Source organism: Pleurodeles waltl, chromosome 7 (assembly GCF_031143425.1).
Source record: "Pleurodeles waltl isolate 20211129_DDA chromosome 7, aPleWal1.hap1.20221129, whole genome shotgun sequence".
NCBI classification, from domain to species: domain Eukaryota; kingdom Metazoa; phylum Chordata; class Amphibia; order Caudata; family Salamandridae; genus Pleurodeles; species Pleurodeles waltl.
The window spans coordinates 1415213385-1415230074 of NC_090446.1; the positions used below are offsets into that span (position 1 = coordinate 1415213385).

Sequence of the window (16690 nt, forward strand, 5' to 3'; positions counted from 1 at the left end):
CCCATGCTTGCTTTCTCAGCTTGCCCCAAAAAAGTACTATGATACGGCACAAGCACTAGCCACATCATAGAGCATTTTTGTCTAACTTTGTTTTTAGCCATGCTGCAGAACAGCATGGCTAAAAGGCATTGGCAAAGCCAATAGCCCTCACACAACTGAAACCTATTAGCATTGCCAATGCTTGTTTTACTTTCAGTCATGCTGCATAGCTGCTGTACAACATGGTTAAAACAAAAAAAATACAAGTTGAGTACGCAAGCCAGTGCATGTTTCTTTTTGCCACGACTGCAGGAATAAGTGCATATAAAACATAGCCTCTGAGTGAGTGTGTACTCATGCTAAACAGGGTTTGGGAGGAGGAGGAAAAATAATTCAACTGCAATCACTAGCAATGAAAAGGTTACACAACACGTTTACTTTAGCAAATATATGCTGTATCCGTGATGTCTTCTTACCAATGCACTGTTACCCTCCTCCTCAGGTCTATTTAAATCGAGGGCTTGCCGGACTAACGCCAGCAGTTGAAAGGGAATTTCATCTGTTCAGAGGTAAGACCACAACTTACTTGTCTTTTTGTCAGTTGCTAGTACTGGATTTAACAAGGTCGAGTTACCTAATAACTTGTAGCTCAGCTTCCCAACGTCAAGCCCTATTACACTAGAAATGTTCATAAAACCTGGTTGCTTACAATTAGGTAGATAAGAAAATGGCCCCATGGTGGCAACAATTCTAGATACCAGATTGCTGGATCCATGGATGTATCTCAAGACTATACCTGCATATGCCATGCTTCGCAGTGAATTTGCAATTAATTTGTGTCCCAAGTTGATTCCCCTGCCTTTTGTTTCCATTCACTACTGAGCTCACTGCTAGCAACTGCTTCCTCCTGTAGCACACATAATTCTCACAAGAATTATAGATTTTACATGCATTATGCATTGGTAGTTATATGCGGTAATATTGTACATGAGGTATCATCATGTGTACGGAAAGCTCATGAGGCCCAGGCTCAGATTTAAGAGGGCCTAGCGCCACTTTAGTGCCGCTTTAGCGTCATTGTTTTTCCGCTAAGGCGGCGCTAATGTGGCCTTTCCCCCATGCCATGTTTACAAAGTGATTCAATGCATGCATTGCACCACTGTGTAACTCTGCGCTATATTAATGCCGCACCTGGCATAATATATGCAAAGGGGGCGTGTCCCCATTAGGGGGGCAGAAAAAATGGTGCAAAGAAATTGAAGAGATTTCTTTGCGTCATGTTTTTTTGGCTCAGAGCAGGCGTTAAAAGGAGACTCCCATTGGTTTCAATGGTCCCCTGGGTGCTTTGCAGGATTAGCGTCAAATTGATGCTAATCCTGCAAAACGCCAAACTAGCGTAAAAAAATCTGACACTAGTTCCCTAACTACCGCCATGGTGCGCCATATATAGAAGCCGGTGGGCGCTAAGGGGCACTAGAAAAGTAGTGCAGTGCCACTTTGCATAAATCTGCCCCCCCCCCCCAGTTTCTAAAATCATAAATACAGAATTTGTGCAAATGTAGCAGGGGCCAGGGTGTTTTAATATCAGGTATTAAGAATTGGGTCTAATGTATTCCCTTAGATTTGGGTGCTTAATTCAGGGGTAATACTCCGAATGCAGTAATACCAATCACCCTTTTGGGAGGTATTGATACAATCTATTTTCTTAGAAGGCAGTTCCCCACGAGTGTACCCAATTAAACGTGTAGCCTGTAATAACGTTGGACCAGCATGCTCCATCTCGTTTGTTGCCCAACTCTAAGCAATAAATAGTGACACACACGATGAAACCCCCACCTACTGTCATACTACAGGTTTTAGTCAGGTTTCAGTCAAGAAGCAAGAATGTCTGGTATTTAAATGGCGAAGCCTTGGAAGTGATTGACGGACAAATACAAGGAATCTTCTCAAAGGAACTAGTCATAGATTTTCATAAAGGTAGTACGTCTTTACCTCCTGTATTTGGTAAATGTGTTACTGGAACATTTCCATGTGTGGTCATTAGTTTTGCATGAATTTGAGCAGGTTGCATTAGCCCTGTAATGTTGCATGGCTTTAATCCTGAAATTGCAGTACATTTGCTACATGACTCAATTTCCCATGTACTAAGGGTAAAAGTAATAGTGATAAAAAATGTACATTTTAGGAGGGTCGATAATTTTAAGGCTGCAACAGTTCAGCAACTATTGACACTTTACTGGCAAAAGAAAATTAGACAAGTAGCTAAATCTCTAAATGAAATGTAAATAATTCACTTTAAAAGCCTAAAGTGTAAAGATCAGTGAAAGAACCATTGTTAGTGTTGATCAATATGTTGATCTATACACTTCCACCTACAGACGTACAGCTAGCAAAATGTTAAATGTCAGAATTTGCGATAATAAACATTTATGCGATTGTTTTAGAAAGCACTGACTTGTGGTCTAAAGACACCGCATAGCCCTGAAACTTTGAAAATCACCTTGTAGTTTTATGAATACATTTTACCACATCTGTTTCATCTCTTTCTGTATTATTTTTCTTTTTTCGTCCCTACTAGATTCCAACATGCGTTGTTTGCTCGTTCAGTAGCCATTTATCCAATCACAATAATTTGATCTCACTTGTGGGGGTGCAATATTTTTTTTTTTAAATAACAGGCCTCTTCTTGATACGCTTAATGTGCACTTTAAGATTTTCTGTTTTCTTCCTGTCAGTTCTGTAATTAAACCTGTATCCAGTTCTGGTTGTTCCGCACTGTCCCAAAAGCATGTTTATCATTCTACTATTAAAAAAAATCGGAAACATGCTACGGGGTTCCGATCGGCTCTTTATATAGGAGTCCTATGTAGAATCTTTCCGAAATAACAAAGAGGCTGCACAAACTATCTCAAAGAATATATCTGGATCAAAGGCGTGTTTCTGAAATGCCAATTCAAATTTCACTCATTGTCGGAGATGGTGGAGGTTGTGTGTATGTCGAATGAATCAGGTTTTCATGATCTATTGACTTTAAGCAGTTTAGACGGGGATAAAGGATAGAGGGTCTTCCCATGGGCCACTGAAGCTGGCAAGTGGGGCCCACACAAGGGCCAGCTGGTCACAGATTAAACCCTGACAGGGCCTTGCAACACCAATCAGTTACAGCCCCACACAGGTTGGTCGCAACTTCGGTAGTTGCAGCCCACATGGGCTGATCAAATTTAGGTATATTTAGTCCTCCAATGGGGCGAATGGCAACAGGCAATCATAGCCCTAACCGGGTCTCTGCAGCCACACATTTCAGAGTCATCTGTAACCCTCTGGAGAGCCTCTGATGCTAATTTCCCCAAGGATCATTCTCCAGCAGTTTTGTTTTTTGGGCTCTGCCCAACCACTAGAGACACACTGAGTCTCACTTTTTGCAGGACACTTTAACTTCCTGCAGCGTAGGAAAGCTCTTTTCCTCTCCCAAAAAGCAGGCAGGATGAAATTCAAACTTCGGCTCATATCCCCTCATGTCTGGATTGCTGGCAGTCAGGCAGACACCTTCCCTGGTTCTAGAGTAGCCTGTTAAAGAAGTCTACAGAATACTCCCTTCCTGGGCCGTAGAGGACTTGGTAATAGAACAAAAAAGTTGGGTAGTTATACACAACTGACAGACAGAAAATGTGGATCCACTATATAAAACTGTAGAACATGTTTAAGGTGGTTCTGCCTTTAAGTGTCCTTTGTTTGCTTTGTTTCTCCAGACACAGCCTTTGTGTAGATTGATGCTCACAACCTTGCCATCTACATCCACGCCCAAAGATGTTTGAGGTTTCTGCACCTGGCTGTCATCAGTCCAACAGAAGTAGTAATTAGGGAAAGACAATAAGGCAGTCAAACCTAATGTTTTGTCACCTTTCACAACAGAGTATGCAGACCCAACCTTCACCTCTACCATTCACCAAATGGCAGTACTCAGGAGAACTAATCAGCAGCTCCTCACTAACCAAAAGGCCTTATAATATTTAAAACAGCAATGTCTCCTCTGCCCTTACTTCGGCATCTAAGTCCTTCCAGCTTCATGAATGCAAGCAATACTCTTCCACTGTCTACAATCACAGTCCTCACCTCCCTCTTGTAAAAGGCTAGGCCAGGAGAATCCAAATTGGATTTTACTGGCCTCCATTACTCTGGCTTACTTACACTATGCAAGTACCACACAGGCTACACACAGGCAAAACACCTAAACACACTTAACACTGTTGGACTTGACACTTTTTGTAAGGTCATCCCCAAACATTTTGTCTTCCTCCTCCTCCTGTTTTTCTGGCATCTTTTTGTTGGCTCTAGGACTCTGGGTACTTTCTCATTGCTGATCAGTGGTGAAGTGCATGTGCTCTCCCTTCTAAACTTGGTATGATTGGCTTGCACCTGATTTGCACATTTAATTTACCCGTAAGTCCCTTGTATAGTGGTATCCCTTACACCCAGGACCTGTAAATGAAATGCTACTAGTGGGCCTGCAGCTCAGCTTGCGCCACCCACAGAAGTAGCCTTTCAAACCTGTCTCAGGCCTGCCATGGCAAGGTCTGTATGGGCAGTTTACAGCCACAGTGGATTGGCATCTGAATGTGCTTGCCAGGCCCGGAACTCCCCTTTTACTACATACAGATCAGCCCTAAGATAGGCCGGAGGTAGCCTTATGGGCAGGCTGCTGTGTAGGTAAAAGGTAGCATATGTGGCTATTGTGTGGCCTGTCCTGGTAGTGACAAACAGCCTATTTGGTTTCTCACTGCTGTGAGTGCTGCCCCGTCATAGGTTTGCATTAGAAATGCCCTTGCACATGTCTAAATGGTATTTTCTGATCTATGAGGAGCAGTGTGGGCATGTTTGGTATGTGTGGAATGGTAGTGAAAAATCCTTCTTATTGGTGTAAGTGGATTTTGTATTACCATTGTGGAAATGCTACTTTTAGAAGGTGGACATTTCATTGTGCTTATGACTCTTGTGCTTTGCTGCCTGGCTCCAATCCACATCTAGGGTAGAGTGACAGCTGGGCTTTGTGCTTACTTTCCAGACAACCATTACACAGGGATGGTGCAGGTATAACAGGGTTACGTCTACAAACTTAATGGTCTTCTTTGGCTGGAAGAGGAAGAGGCAGGTGCACTTTCATTTGTATAGGCTGTGTCTTGCCCTCACACAAAGAGCTTGTTTACCCGTTACTGATGTCCGGAGCCAGGGCTGGGATTAAAGGGGGGTGTTGTGTACTTTTAAAGTTTCTTTAATGTGCCCCCTGAGTATAAGTACAGGGGTTGTTCCCCATGTTTTTAGACACTGCATGGGACTTGTTGCCAGATACTGCTGGCTGGACGTGCTGCACCTGGGACTGCAGTGCTGTCAGGAAGGAACCACCATCAGGACTGCTGGACTTGTGGCCCTGGGTTATTGCCTGTACTTGTTGGGCTGAAGAGGGAATTACTACTTTGCCTAGCTGCCTTCTGTGCTGGCTTTCTGATACTGTCCCTGCACTTGGCGCTGCTCAGTTGTCTCCAGGGGCTAGATGGTCTGTACCCCCATGCCACCTGTTTCATACTTTTTAGGGTGGAGTAAAGCGCCATTGTAGCACTGGAAAGGTGCCCCAGCTTTGTCTTTCAGGGCTTCCTGTGAGCGGTGAGCGGTGAGCGCTGCCCTCTTGGTCTGCGGAGAGCATGTGGAGTGCGTTCTACATCTATAGTCCCAGGGACAGTTCAGTGATGGTTTCCCCCTCTATGGAAAGGCTGGATGGAAGGAGGAATCCTACTGAGGCTCCCGGAGGCTCCAGACCAGCGCAGATGAGGTGTGCTCCATCACTGCCCTCGGGGCGCACTCTTATGAAGTCACGGCTGGGGAGATGGTTGCGCCCTGCTCCGCTGTTTGGCGTGTGCTACTTTCACTACCAGGGCCCGGGTGAGCAGCCTGCATTCATCCCCTCTGCCAGCAGAGTCCCTCCATGTAGAGGAAGACTCCAGAGAGCCGGATTCCTCAGAGCCACTGCACCGCACACCCGTGCAGTGGGCCCTTTTTTAATCCTGCATGGGGAAGCCCAAGGAGGGCTACCTCACCATCCCCCTACCGTGTGTGTGTGTCCCATTCCTCTTTACCAAATAAAAGTGCGTGGGTGTACCCCCACTGGGAAGTGTTCTCGCTGAGGCAGAAGCTCACCTCTCTTTGAAGTACATGACACGCCATTGCTGTAAGTATGGTAAGGGGGGCGCAGAGGCTCCTGCACCTAATGGGCGGGTTTGCCACTCACCGGATACCCAACAAAGGAAGTGCAGACGCCCTGTGACCTTCACGTAGAAGGTGCTTTGGGGGAGGATTATTTCTTGGATTTTGTCTCCCATCAGGATATGTTTTGCCCTTTGTGTTACAGGACCTGATTTCTGATATATGTCTAGGGTCACCTAGACACATATATCAGGATCTGTTAGGGGTACGCTGGGAGGATAATGCTTATGACATGCAATATGGAAATGTTTCATTTTAGTTGTACTATGATGATGTGACAATTGCCTAGTTGGCAAAGTATTATGGACTTATGCCGTTCTGGTCTGCGATTATTATGCAATGTAGTTTATTTTTATTTAACTTGTTGTTAAGTCTCTTTTGTAGTGTCTTTATTGCGTTACTGGGTTGTGTGTTTTGTGCAAGCACTTTACACATTGCCTCTGGAATAAGCGTGACTCCTCTAGTCAAGCTACCAAGGGGGTGAGTAGGGGACATCGTAGGTATGTAGCTCCCTTAACATGACTAGAGTGGTGGTTACTGCCTGGCATAGGCGCCTACCCTAGCCAACCAGGAACCCCATTTCTAACAAACACCCTCTCTGAATGTTAGTGCAAAGGACTTGGTAAGTGTATAGAAGTGAAACATTGCAAGAGTGGGCCTCCACTCTAGTGACTCAGATGTGACCGGACCATTTGCTTGGTCACAATATTGATTCTCAAAACAAAGCATGGCGCCACAAAAGCCAATATGCTAACCCCATGAACAGAGGCAGTTGTCCACACTCAAGAAATGAGGGCATGCATATGACTGTCCAGGCTACAGGGCAAATCCAGTACCTACTAATAAACAAGGGCAGACCTTGGCATATTTACACATGCTAAATTAGCATGGCATCAGGACAAAAATGATTTGTCAGGATATTAGATTCACAGTTGGGTCCGCAGGGCTAGGGAACATGCCGATTCACTATTCAGCTGAGCCTTCATCTGTTAATAGGTAGATTAAAGGGAGGGTAGCAGATGGTGTGAGTGTGGGAGAGGGAATTCTTTTATAGGGTTTGAGTAGTTGAGTGATGCTGCACAGGGCATGGGTGGCTGGGGAGCAAGTGAGCCTTGCTACCCGGGAATCGATTTCACGTTATAGGAGGGCTCAGAATGCAGAACACAGTTTGTTTGAGCTACTGGAAAGTGGTGCCAATATCACACTCCCACCCCATACACTGGCATTCACTGCCTCTGGTGGGCAGCAAGCACAGTTGCCTGGGGAAGCTGCTTTCCATAGTGTTAAAAATGTGCAAAGTTGTATTACTGTGCACATCCCCGGTCATAACTTCTTTCAGAGCATGGCAATCACAGGGGTAGGAGACTGATCACACACTGAGACCGAGGAAAAGAATGCAAGCTTTCTAGTTATGGTAATTGTTGATTACTAGTATATTCTATCTAACTTAATCGCACACCTCTCATAAATTATTCTATTTACACATAATGTTATTAAATGTTTATCTAGGGTTCACGGAGGATATTGTTAAGGACAAGGATTTCAAGTGTTTTCAAATCAGGATGAGGGAAGGTGCTCTGTGATCATAACATAACATATTAGGTCAGTGGGAAAAGGGGCAGAAAAACGGGTAGTCAAAAGTGTATCTCCTGTGGTTCAATGTGTCTGACCGACACCTTCATTACTGCACAGAACACAGCATCCCTGTGACAACGCAGTCCTGGCAGGCAGCGGTGTTTGTGTTTGTAGCTGCCATTGCAAATAAACAGCGAGTACGTGGATGGTGTCATCTTAATGCACAGACAGCAACCTCTAGGTGAAAACCTTGTTTCCGCTCCCAGAATTATTGATACAACGATGGACCCCAGGACCACTGCTTTATCACATCTCCATGTTATTGGAATCTCCAATCAGTGGACAACGGGAACTGCACAGCACATCTATTACTTTCTTATATAATTATGTCATCTAGTATAGAATAAAATAAATATGTCAAGGCCGCTACTATCCGCACAGGGGTCATCTTAAGTGGTGTGGACAAGCAAACGCGCTTTAATCCTACTGAGATCCATGATTTTGGCGTTTTCTCACTTTCTAACAAATCTGCTCCCAAGAAGAACCTGCAGCAAGGGTACCCCCTCCTTCCAGAAACCCACCAGTCCCCCCAAACCACCACACTACGCTATCCATCAATTAGTAAATCAACAAAGGAAGCGCATATTCTCAGATTCAGAGCGAACAGCAATAGTGAAAGAGACTCAAAGAATGTGTTGCAATACTATGGTGAAGACAGCCCTTAACTCAGAGGGCAGCTTCAGGGAGCATGTGTGTTCAAAAGTAGAAACCCACCATGCATCCAAGATGAATTATGTTCAAAACAGTATTAAACAAGTACAAGAAGAGGCGGGTCTTCAATGGGTTTCTAGCTGCTAGAGGAAGCTAATGACCACTGAAGAAGGTAAACTCGCCCAAAACTCAAAGCGCTTCACTTAGTGCTTACGGGAGGGAACATGATGGACTATTGGGTTTGCCATTGCTGGGCCACCTGCAGAAGGTAAGTAAAGTAATTCTGTGTTGCACCACAACATCATATGTACAGGTCCCTATTCATAGACTATGCATGCAATCACACATCCATTTGCCTTCCTAACAAGGTATCCTGACGGTGACGCCACTTTATATAAAGAATAAAGGAGAGCAGCAGGAGAAGCTTTTCCACTGTAGCCATGAACCTGGAAGTGGAATAGGGTTGCTAAGATGAAGCCGCCAGGGTCACATTTACAAAGTATTTGTATCTTCACAAAGGAATACCCAATCCAGCAGGAACGTATTCCCAAAAAAGGTGACGCCCCTGGGTGACATAAGTGTATATAATCAGAATGCCCCTACATATAACAGAGAATCCTTCAACTAGACACAGAGAGAAAGTCCTACATTTAATTTCATCTGCCATAACGTGCCCTTGTCCTGGGGCTGAGAGCACATTGTACACAGTAAGCCTGTGTGACATTGTGCACAGCATCATTTCTACTATTCTTAGAAAATATAACTGTATTTCTATAAAACACCTCATTTCAGATTTACATTTTGATGGTCTTTATTCAAAAGTAAACATTGCAAATGTTGAAAGTTTTTACATGATTGTCAATCACTGGAATTTACTGTCCTTGCAGAGTATCAGTAGATGTGAAATCCATTGTATCTACTGATGAAGTTCACTGAGGAATCTTGTGGGCTCTCCTTATAACGAGAGCCATATACAGGTTTTAGACTGCAGAAATGTTTTAACTCAATTCATTTAACTCAACAAAAATGAGTGTTATTTCATTACCGTTTTTAAAATACGACCTACAGAAACAAGACTTGAAAAAGTAGTGAACCAACGCCAGACAGAATTTATGGAAGAACGAAGGATGTGTAAAAATGGACAAAAGGATGAATTCAAGACATCACCATAATAACTCAGCAGTATATATAGCGTAAAACGCATAACTCATTAGTAGTGATGTGCAATGATAGGTCAGTAAATGTTCTTCGAGGGGAAAATAATGTAAGTGAGAGACATGGCCCTTGCAGTAACGATGGTTGATGAACAGCTAATAAGGAGTGTTGGACCTGGCTTTTTGACAGGGACATCCCCAAACTTTTTGCCTCCTTCCTCCTATTTTTTCTGACCTGTTGTTGTTGGCTTTTGACCTCTGGGCACTTTACCACTGCTAACCAGTGCTAAAGTGCATATGCTCTCTGGGTAAATTGTACTACTGATTGGTTTATCCATGATTGACTATTTAATTTACTTGTAAGTCCCTGGTAGAGTGCACTACATGTGCCTAGGGCAGGTAGATTAAATGCTACTAGTGGGCCTGCAGCACTGGTTGTGCCACCCACCTCAGTAGCCCCTTAACCCTGTCTCAGGCCTGCCATTGCAAGGCCTGTGTGTGCAGTTTCACTGCCACTTCGACTTGGCATTTAAAAGTACTTGCCAATCCTAGAACTCCCCTTTTACTACATATAAGTCATCCCTAATGTGTGCCCTAGGTAACCCCTAGAGCAGGGTGCGGTGTAGGTAAAAGGCAGGATATGTACCTGTGTAGTTATATGTCCTGGTAGTGTGAAACTCCTAAATTCGTTTTTACACTACTGTGAGGCCTGCTCCTTTCATAGGCTAACATTGGGGCTGCCCTCATACACTGTTGAAGTGGCAGCTGCTGATCTGAAAGGAGCAGGAAGGTCATATTTAGTATGGCCAGAATGGTAATACAAAATCCTGCTGACTGGTGAAGTCGGATTTAATATTACTATTCTAGAAATGCCACTTTTAGAAAGTGAGCATTTCTTTGCACTAAAATCTTGTTGTGCCCTTCAATCCACGTCTGGCTAGGTTTAGTTGACAGCTCCTTGTGCATTCACTCAGACACACCCCAAACACAGGCTACTCAGCCTCACTTGCATACATCTGCATTTTGAATGGGTCTTCCTGGGCTGGGAGGGTGGAGGGCCTGCCCTCACACAAAGGACTGCCACACCCCCTACTGGGACTCTGGCAGACAGGATTGAGCTGAAAGGGAACTTGGTGCATTTCTTAGAGACTCTTTGAAGTCACCCCCACTTCAAAGGCACAACTTAGTATAAAACAGGGTCTCTGCCCTACCTCATCAGACACTTGCTGGAGAAGAAACCTGAACCAGAAACTACATCCTGCCAAGAAGAACTGCCTGGCTGCTCAAAGGACTCACCTGTCTGCTTTTCTACAAAGGACTGCTGCCTTGCTGTTGGCCTGCTGCCTTGCTGAACTCTTGCCTGGCTGTAAAAGTGCTCTCCAAGGGCTTGGATAGAGCTTGCCTCCTGTTCCCTGAAGTCTCAGGACCAAAAAGACTTCACTCTTCCTCTTGGACGCTCCGTGCGCCGAACTTTTCGACGCACAGCTTGTTCCGCGGCAAGAAAAACGCCGCACACCAACGCTGATCAACGCGACGCCTTCGGGACGACCGAAACTTTGACGCACGGCCTCGCAAGGACAACGCCGCCCGACTTCCCGGGAGAAATCGACGCGACGCCTGCCGTGAGATCAAAACTTTGACGCACGGCCTCGCAAGGACAACGCCGCCCGACTCCACAGGAGAAATCGACGCGACGCCTGCCGTGAGATCAAAACTTTGACGCACGGCCTCGCAAGGACAACGCCGCCCGACTCCGCAGGAGAAATCGACGCGACGCCTGCCGTGAGATCAAAACTTTGACGCACGGCCTCGCAAGGACAACGCCGCCCGACACCGCAGGAGAAATCGACGCGACGCCTGCCGTGAGATCGAAACTTCGACGCACAGCCCCGCAGAACGACGCGCAGCCGGAAAACAAGCAGGAAAATCCACGCACAGACCCGGGACATCTGGTAATCCCCGCGACCCACAGAAAGAGACTGTCCGCGCGCCAGAAACGACGCCCGACGTCCCCGCGTGGAAAATAACGACGCAAGTCTGTGTGTGCTGGGGAGAAATCGACGCACACACCCTTTTTCCACGCACCTCTTCCTTTGTGGCCCTCTGAGGAGATTTTCCACCAGAAACCAGGTACTTTGTGTTTGAAAGAGACTCTGTTTACTTTCTAAAGACTTAAGACACTTTATATCACTTTTCAGTGATATCTTTACAAATTCATATTGCAACTTTGATCGTTTTGACCTGAAGATACCCAGATAAATATTATATATTTTTCTAAATACTGTGTGGTGTATTTTTGTGGTGTTATGCTATGGTGTTGTATGATTTATTGCACAAATGCTTTACACATTGCCTTCTAAGTTAAGCCTGACTGCTCGTGCCAAGCTACCGGAGGGTGAGCACAGGCTGATTTTGGATTGTGTGTGACTTACCCTGACTAGAGTGAGGGTTCTTGCTTGGACAGAGGGCAACCTAACTGCCAACCAAAAACCCCATTTCTAACATTGGTGATCAGCGGTGAGGATAGGACTTGTGTTTGTGCAGTGACATACAGTAGCTAAGTATTTCACTACCTACCCACAGTTGAAGGTCAACTTGATTTTTCATCTTTTTTGGCTCTTGGTTCTCTGATGTCCTCCTGGATATACTATTGATATTTTGGACTTTGGATTTTGGTTTTTGCTGATAAGATCTTATCAAAATGGGATTGTGTACCTACTCATTCTTTGTTCGTACTGACCACCTCACTAAGGCTGACCTAAGGAAGCTTTGCAGACAATGGGGCCTTCCTGTAGCAAGGAGATCTACTAAAGCGGAGATGCTCCATCACTACATAGTCTGGGGGGAGGAAAGATGGGCAGAGAGAGAGGCAGCAAGAAACCAAATGACTAAGTACCCCTCAGATGAGGAGGAGGACTACGCACATGAGGAGGAAGACTACTCAGAGTTGGACAGTGACCCAGAAATAGATGAATGGCTCCGAAGTCAAAGGCGACAGGAGCAACAATTAGAGGAGTATCTTGCAGAGGTTGAGGCAAAAAGACTCTTAGCCCTGGAAGGAGAAAAGATTGCAGCTCAAGAGCTGAGCTGTAAAGAGCTGAAACTGGAGGCCGGAAGGGCTGAGTGCAGTTCAGATGGTGGCAGCAAAAATCTTGCATCTAGTACTGCTGAAGAAGGGCACAAGCCCAGAGATGTGGTGCCCAACTTGAAGAAGGGAGTTGACACACCCCAGGCAGTTCAAGGGTATGAGGTAGTTCCCGTTATGCACAGGGTCCCTGAGAAGGATTGGGGAACTGGCACAGGGAGTCATATTCCTACTGGGGGGAGGGACACTTTACTGACTCTAGCAGAGAGTGACAGAGAAAAGGGTTCCCCCCTGGTGGACGTCCTGGATATAGAGTGTAGAGACATCCCAGAAGAGTTTGGGTTGAGTGTCAGGGACAGACAGATACTGTCTCACCAGTCTCAGGAGGGTGAAGTAGAGTGCTTTTCCAAGGTTGAGTTACTGGGTGGTTGGGTGAAGGGTACTGTGGTTAATACATGTGAAGGGCAGAGTGATGTAATTGCTGGAGAGCATATGTCTGGTCCTTATTTTCCAGAGCTACGCCAACACCAGGTGGAGTGTGAGTTCTCTGACCCCAGGGAACTTACAATGGAGGCAGACTTCTGGGTGAGTACCAGAGAGTCTGAAGAGGCATTTGGGGGTGCTCCTGAAGGGAGTGGTCTAGGTGGTTCCCAACCGAGTGTGGTGGGAGAGGATTGTAGTGTCCCAGGTAGGTCCCAGGTCCTAGAGGGTTCCATGAGGGAACACCAGGAGGGAAGCCTAGCCTGTACCGTAGGGCCACCTTTTGAGGGAAGCCCCGCAGTGTCAGAAGAACTTGGGGGGTGACTGTAGCCAGCATCCCAACAGTTCTGGTGTCTGGCAGTACCCCTCCTAGTGAGGGGGTGCAGAAGTCCAGACATAGGGTTGAGAGGGGGTTGCAGACCCCAGTGGAGGACCTTGAGAGTCAGGGGACAGCTCTGAGAGCAGAGCCCCCCAGGAATGACCCAGGTGAAACCGTTTCTGGTTTGGGGGAAACCCAGACTCTGCCGGATGGGCAGAGGTCGGGAGACCTGCGCCAACCAGACTCTTGTGTGGCCCTTGGGGACGGTGTGTCCCTTGTGGGGGGTGAGAGTGCCCCCCAGGAAGTCCTGGCATGCCAGGCAAAGATTCAACCTCAGGCTGGTGACTCTGGGTTGGATACCCAGGTTCAGAGGTTAAACTCTGACCTGGTGGGAGGTAGATGTGCCTCCCAAGAAGTCCTGCTGTGCCAGGCAATTGTCCAACCTCAGGGTGTTGACTCTGGATTGGATGACCAGGTTCAGAGGTTAAACTCTGACCTGGTGGGGGGTAGGTGTGCCCCCCAGAAAGTCCTGGCGTGCCAGGCAATTGCCCAACCTCAGGGTGGTGACCCTGGGTTGGGGAACCAGGCTCAGAGGTTAAACTCTGACCTGGTGGGAGGTAGGTGTGCCTCCCTGGAAGTCCTGGCCTGCCAGGCAATGGTTCAACCTCAGGGTGGTGACTCTGGGTTGGCTAACCAGGTTCAGGGGATAAGCTCTGACCTGTTGGGGGGTAGGCGTGCCCCCCAGAAAGTCCTGGTGTACCAGGCAGTGGTCTAACCTCAGAGTGCTGACTCTGGGTTGGATAACCGGGTTCAGAGGTTAAACTCTGACCTGGTGGGGGGTAGGTGTGCCCCCCAGAAAGTCCTGGCGTGCCAGGCAATTGTTCAACCTCAGAGTGCTGACTCTGGGTTGGATAACCGGGTTCAGAGGCTAAACTCTGACCTGGTGGGGGGTAGGTGTGCCCCCCAGAAAGTCCTGGCGTGCCAGGCAATTGTTCCACCTCAGGGTTAGTGACTCTGGGTTGGATACCCAGGTTCAGAGGTTAAACTCTGACCTGGTGGGAGGTAGGTGTGCCTCCCAAGAAGCCCTGCTGTGCCAGGCAATTGTCCAACCTCAGGGTGTTGACTCTGGGTTGGATGACCAGGTTCAGAGGTTAAACTCTGACCTGGTGGGGGGTAGGTGTGCCCCCCAGAAAGTCCTGGCGTGCCAGGCAATTGCCCAACCTCAGGGTGGTGACCCTGGGTTGGGGAACCAGGCTCAGAGGTTAAACTCTGACCTGGTGGGAGGTAGGTGTGCCTCCCAGAAAGTCCTGGTGCGCCAGGCAATTGTTCAACTTCAGGGTGGTGACTCTGAGTTGAATGGCCCAGTTCAGAGGTTAAACTCTGACCTGGTGGAGGGTCAGTGTGCCCTCCAGGAAGTCCTGGTGTGCCAGGCAATTGTTCAACTTCAGGGTGGTGACTCTGAGTTGAATGGTCAGGTGTAGAGGTTAAACTCTGACCTGGTGGAGGGTCAGTGTGCCCTCCAGGAAGTCCTGGCGTGCCAGGCAATTGTTCAACTTCAGGGTGGTGACTCTGAGTTGAATGGGCAGGTGCAGAGGTTAAACTCTGACCTGGTGGGGGGTAGGTGTGCCTCCCAGGAAGTCCTGGTTTGCCAGGCAGTGATCCAGTCTGAGGGTACAGACCCTGGGCTGGAAGACCAGGTTCAGGGTGTCCCCCCGGACCTGGAGGGAGGGGCTACTGATAACAGTGCCCCTACCATGTTGTCTTCTGAGGAGGCCACTCCTAGTTGGAGGGTGCTGGACCCCAGAAGGGAGGGCAGGGGGAGGGAAGCCTCACCCCGGGCCCTAGTCCAACCTGAAGGTACAGGCCCCAGGTTGGAGGGCCAGTTGCAGGTTAACAGCCCTGCACTGGTGGAGGAATGGTACAGGGTGACTTCTGTAAGCACCCTGACCATGTTGGACTCTGGGGGTACCGCTCCAGGAGGGAGGGTACAAAGCCCCAGAGGGGAGGACCAGGTTCAGGCTGTCATCCCTGACCTGGTGGAAGGGAGAGTGGTTAAAGGGTGCCCAGCACCTGGGGCTACCGCCCCCCACTCTCCACAGCCACAGTGGTTGGAGAGCTTTGAGAGGCCTGGGGCCTGGCTCTCATCCCTGGCAGCTGTCAGTAATCACTGTGGCTTGCTGTCCGGGTGGACAGAGTTATCCCTGGGGAGGGGACAAGTGTCACACCCCAGGGGTAGAGTGGGCAACACCACTGTGTTGGTCATGGTGGTACTATCCTGCTCCTGGGATACATCTGTGAGCAAAGTAAGGTTAGGTGCTGCACAGATGGGATCCGCAGGTAAGGAGAAAGGTTCCCCATGGGTTGGATTAGTGGGCCCTGAGAGTATGGACAGAGTGATCCAATTGGAGTCAGGAAGGCGAAGAACTGGAGCATGCCCCTGCTGTTGTGGGCCTGGGTCCTTGTTCTGTCGCCTCAAACAGGGAAGTACATCAGGATAGTGATTGTTCTCCCCTGGCTTTAGGCTGGTAGGGGGTCATGTTGGACCTGGCTTTTTGACAGGGACATCCCCAAACTTTTTGCCTCCTTCCTCCTATTTTTTCTGACCTGTTGTTGTTGGCTTTTGACCTCTGGGCACTTTACCACTGCTAACCAGTGCTAAAGTGCATATGCTCTCTGGGTAAATTGTACTACTGATTGGTTTATCCATGATTGACTATTTAATTTACTTGTAAGTCCCTGGTAGAGTGCACTACATGTGCCTAGGGCAGGTAGATTAAATGCTACTAGTGGGCCTGCAGCACTGGTTGTGCCACCCACCTCAGTAGCCCCTTAACCCTGTCTCAGGCCTGCCATTGCAAGGCCTGTGTGTGCAGTTTCACTGCCACTTTGACTTGGCATTTAAAAGTACTTGCCAAGCCTAGAACTCCCCTTTTACTACATATAAGTCATCCCTAATGTGTGCCCTAGGTAACCCCTAGAGCAGGGTGCGGTGTAGGTAAAAGGCAGGACATGTACCTGTGTAGTTATATGTCCTGGTAGTGTGAAACTCCTAAATTCGTTTTTACACTACTGTGAGGCCTGCTCCTTTCATAGGCTAACATTGGGGCTGCCCTCATACACTGTTGAAGTGGC

The 16690-nt window shown here is 47.5% G+C and overlaps 1 protein-coding gene across 2 annotated transcripts in view; it reads left to right on the forward strand.

Moving 5' to 3' along the window:
* The first annotated feature begins 437 nt into the window (after nucleotides 1–437).
* Nucleotides 438–16690, forward strand: part of LOC138246421 (alpha-tectorin-like) — a 119352-nt gene continuing 103099 nt past the window's right edge. For both annotated transcript variants that reach the window (XM_069201029.1, XM_069201030.1), the window contains exon 1: nucleotides 438–548. The gene's annotated coding sequence lies outside the window, so the exon portion shown is untranslated. The remainder of the gene's footprint in view (nucleotides 549–16690) is intronic.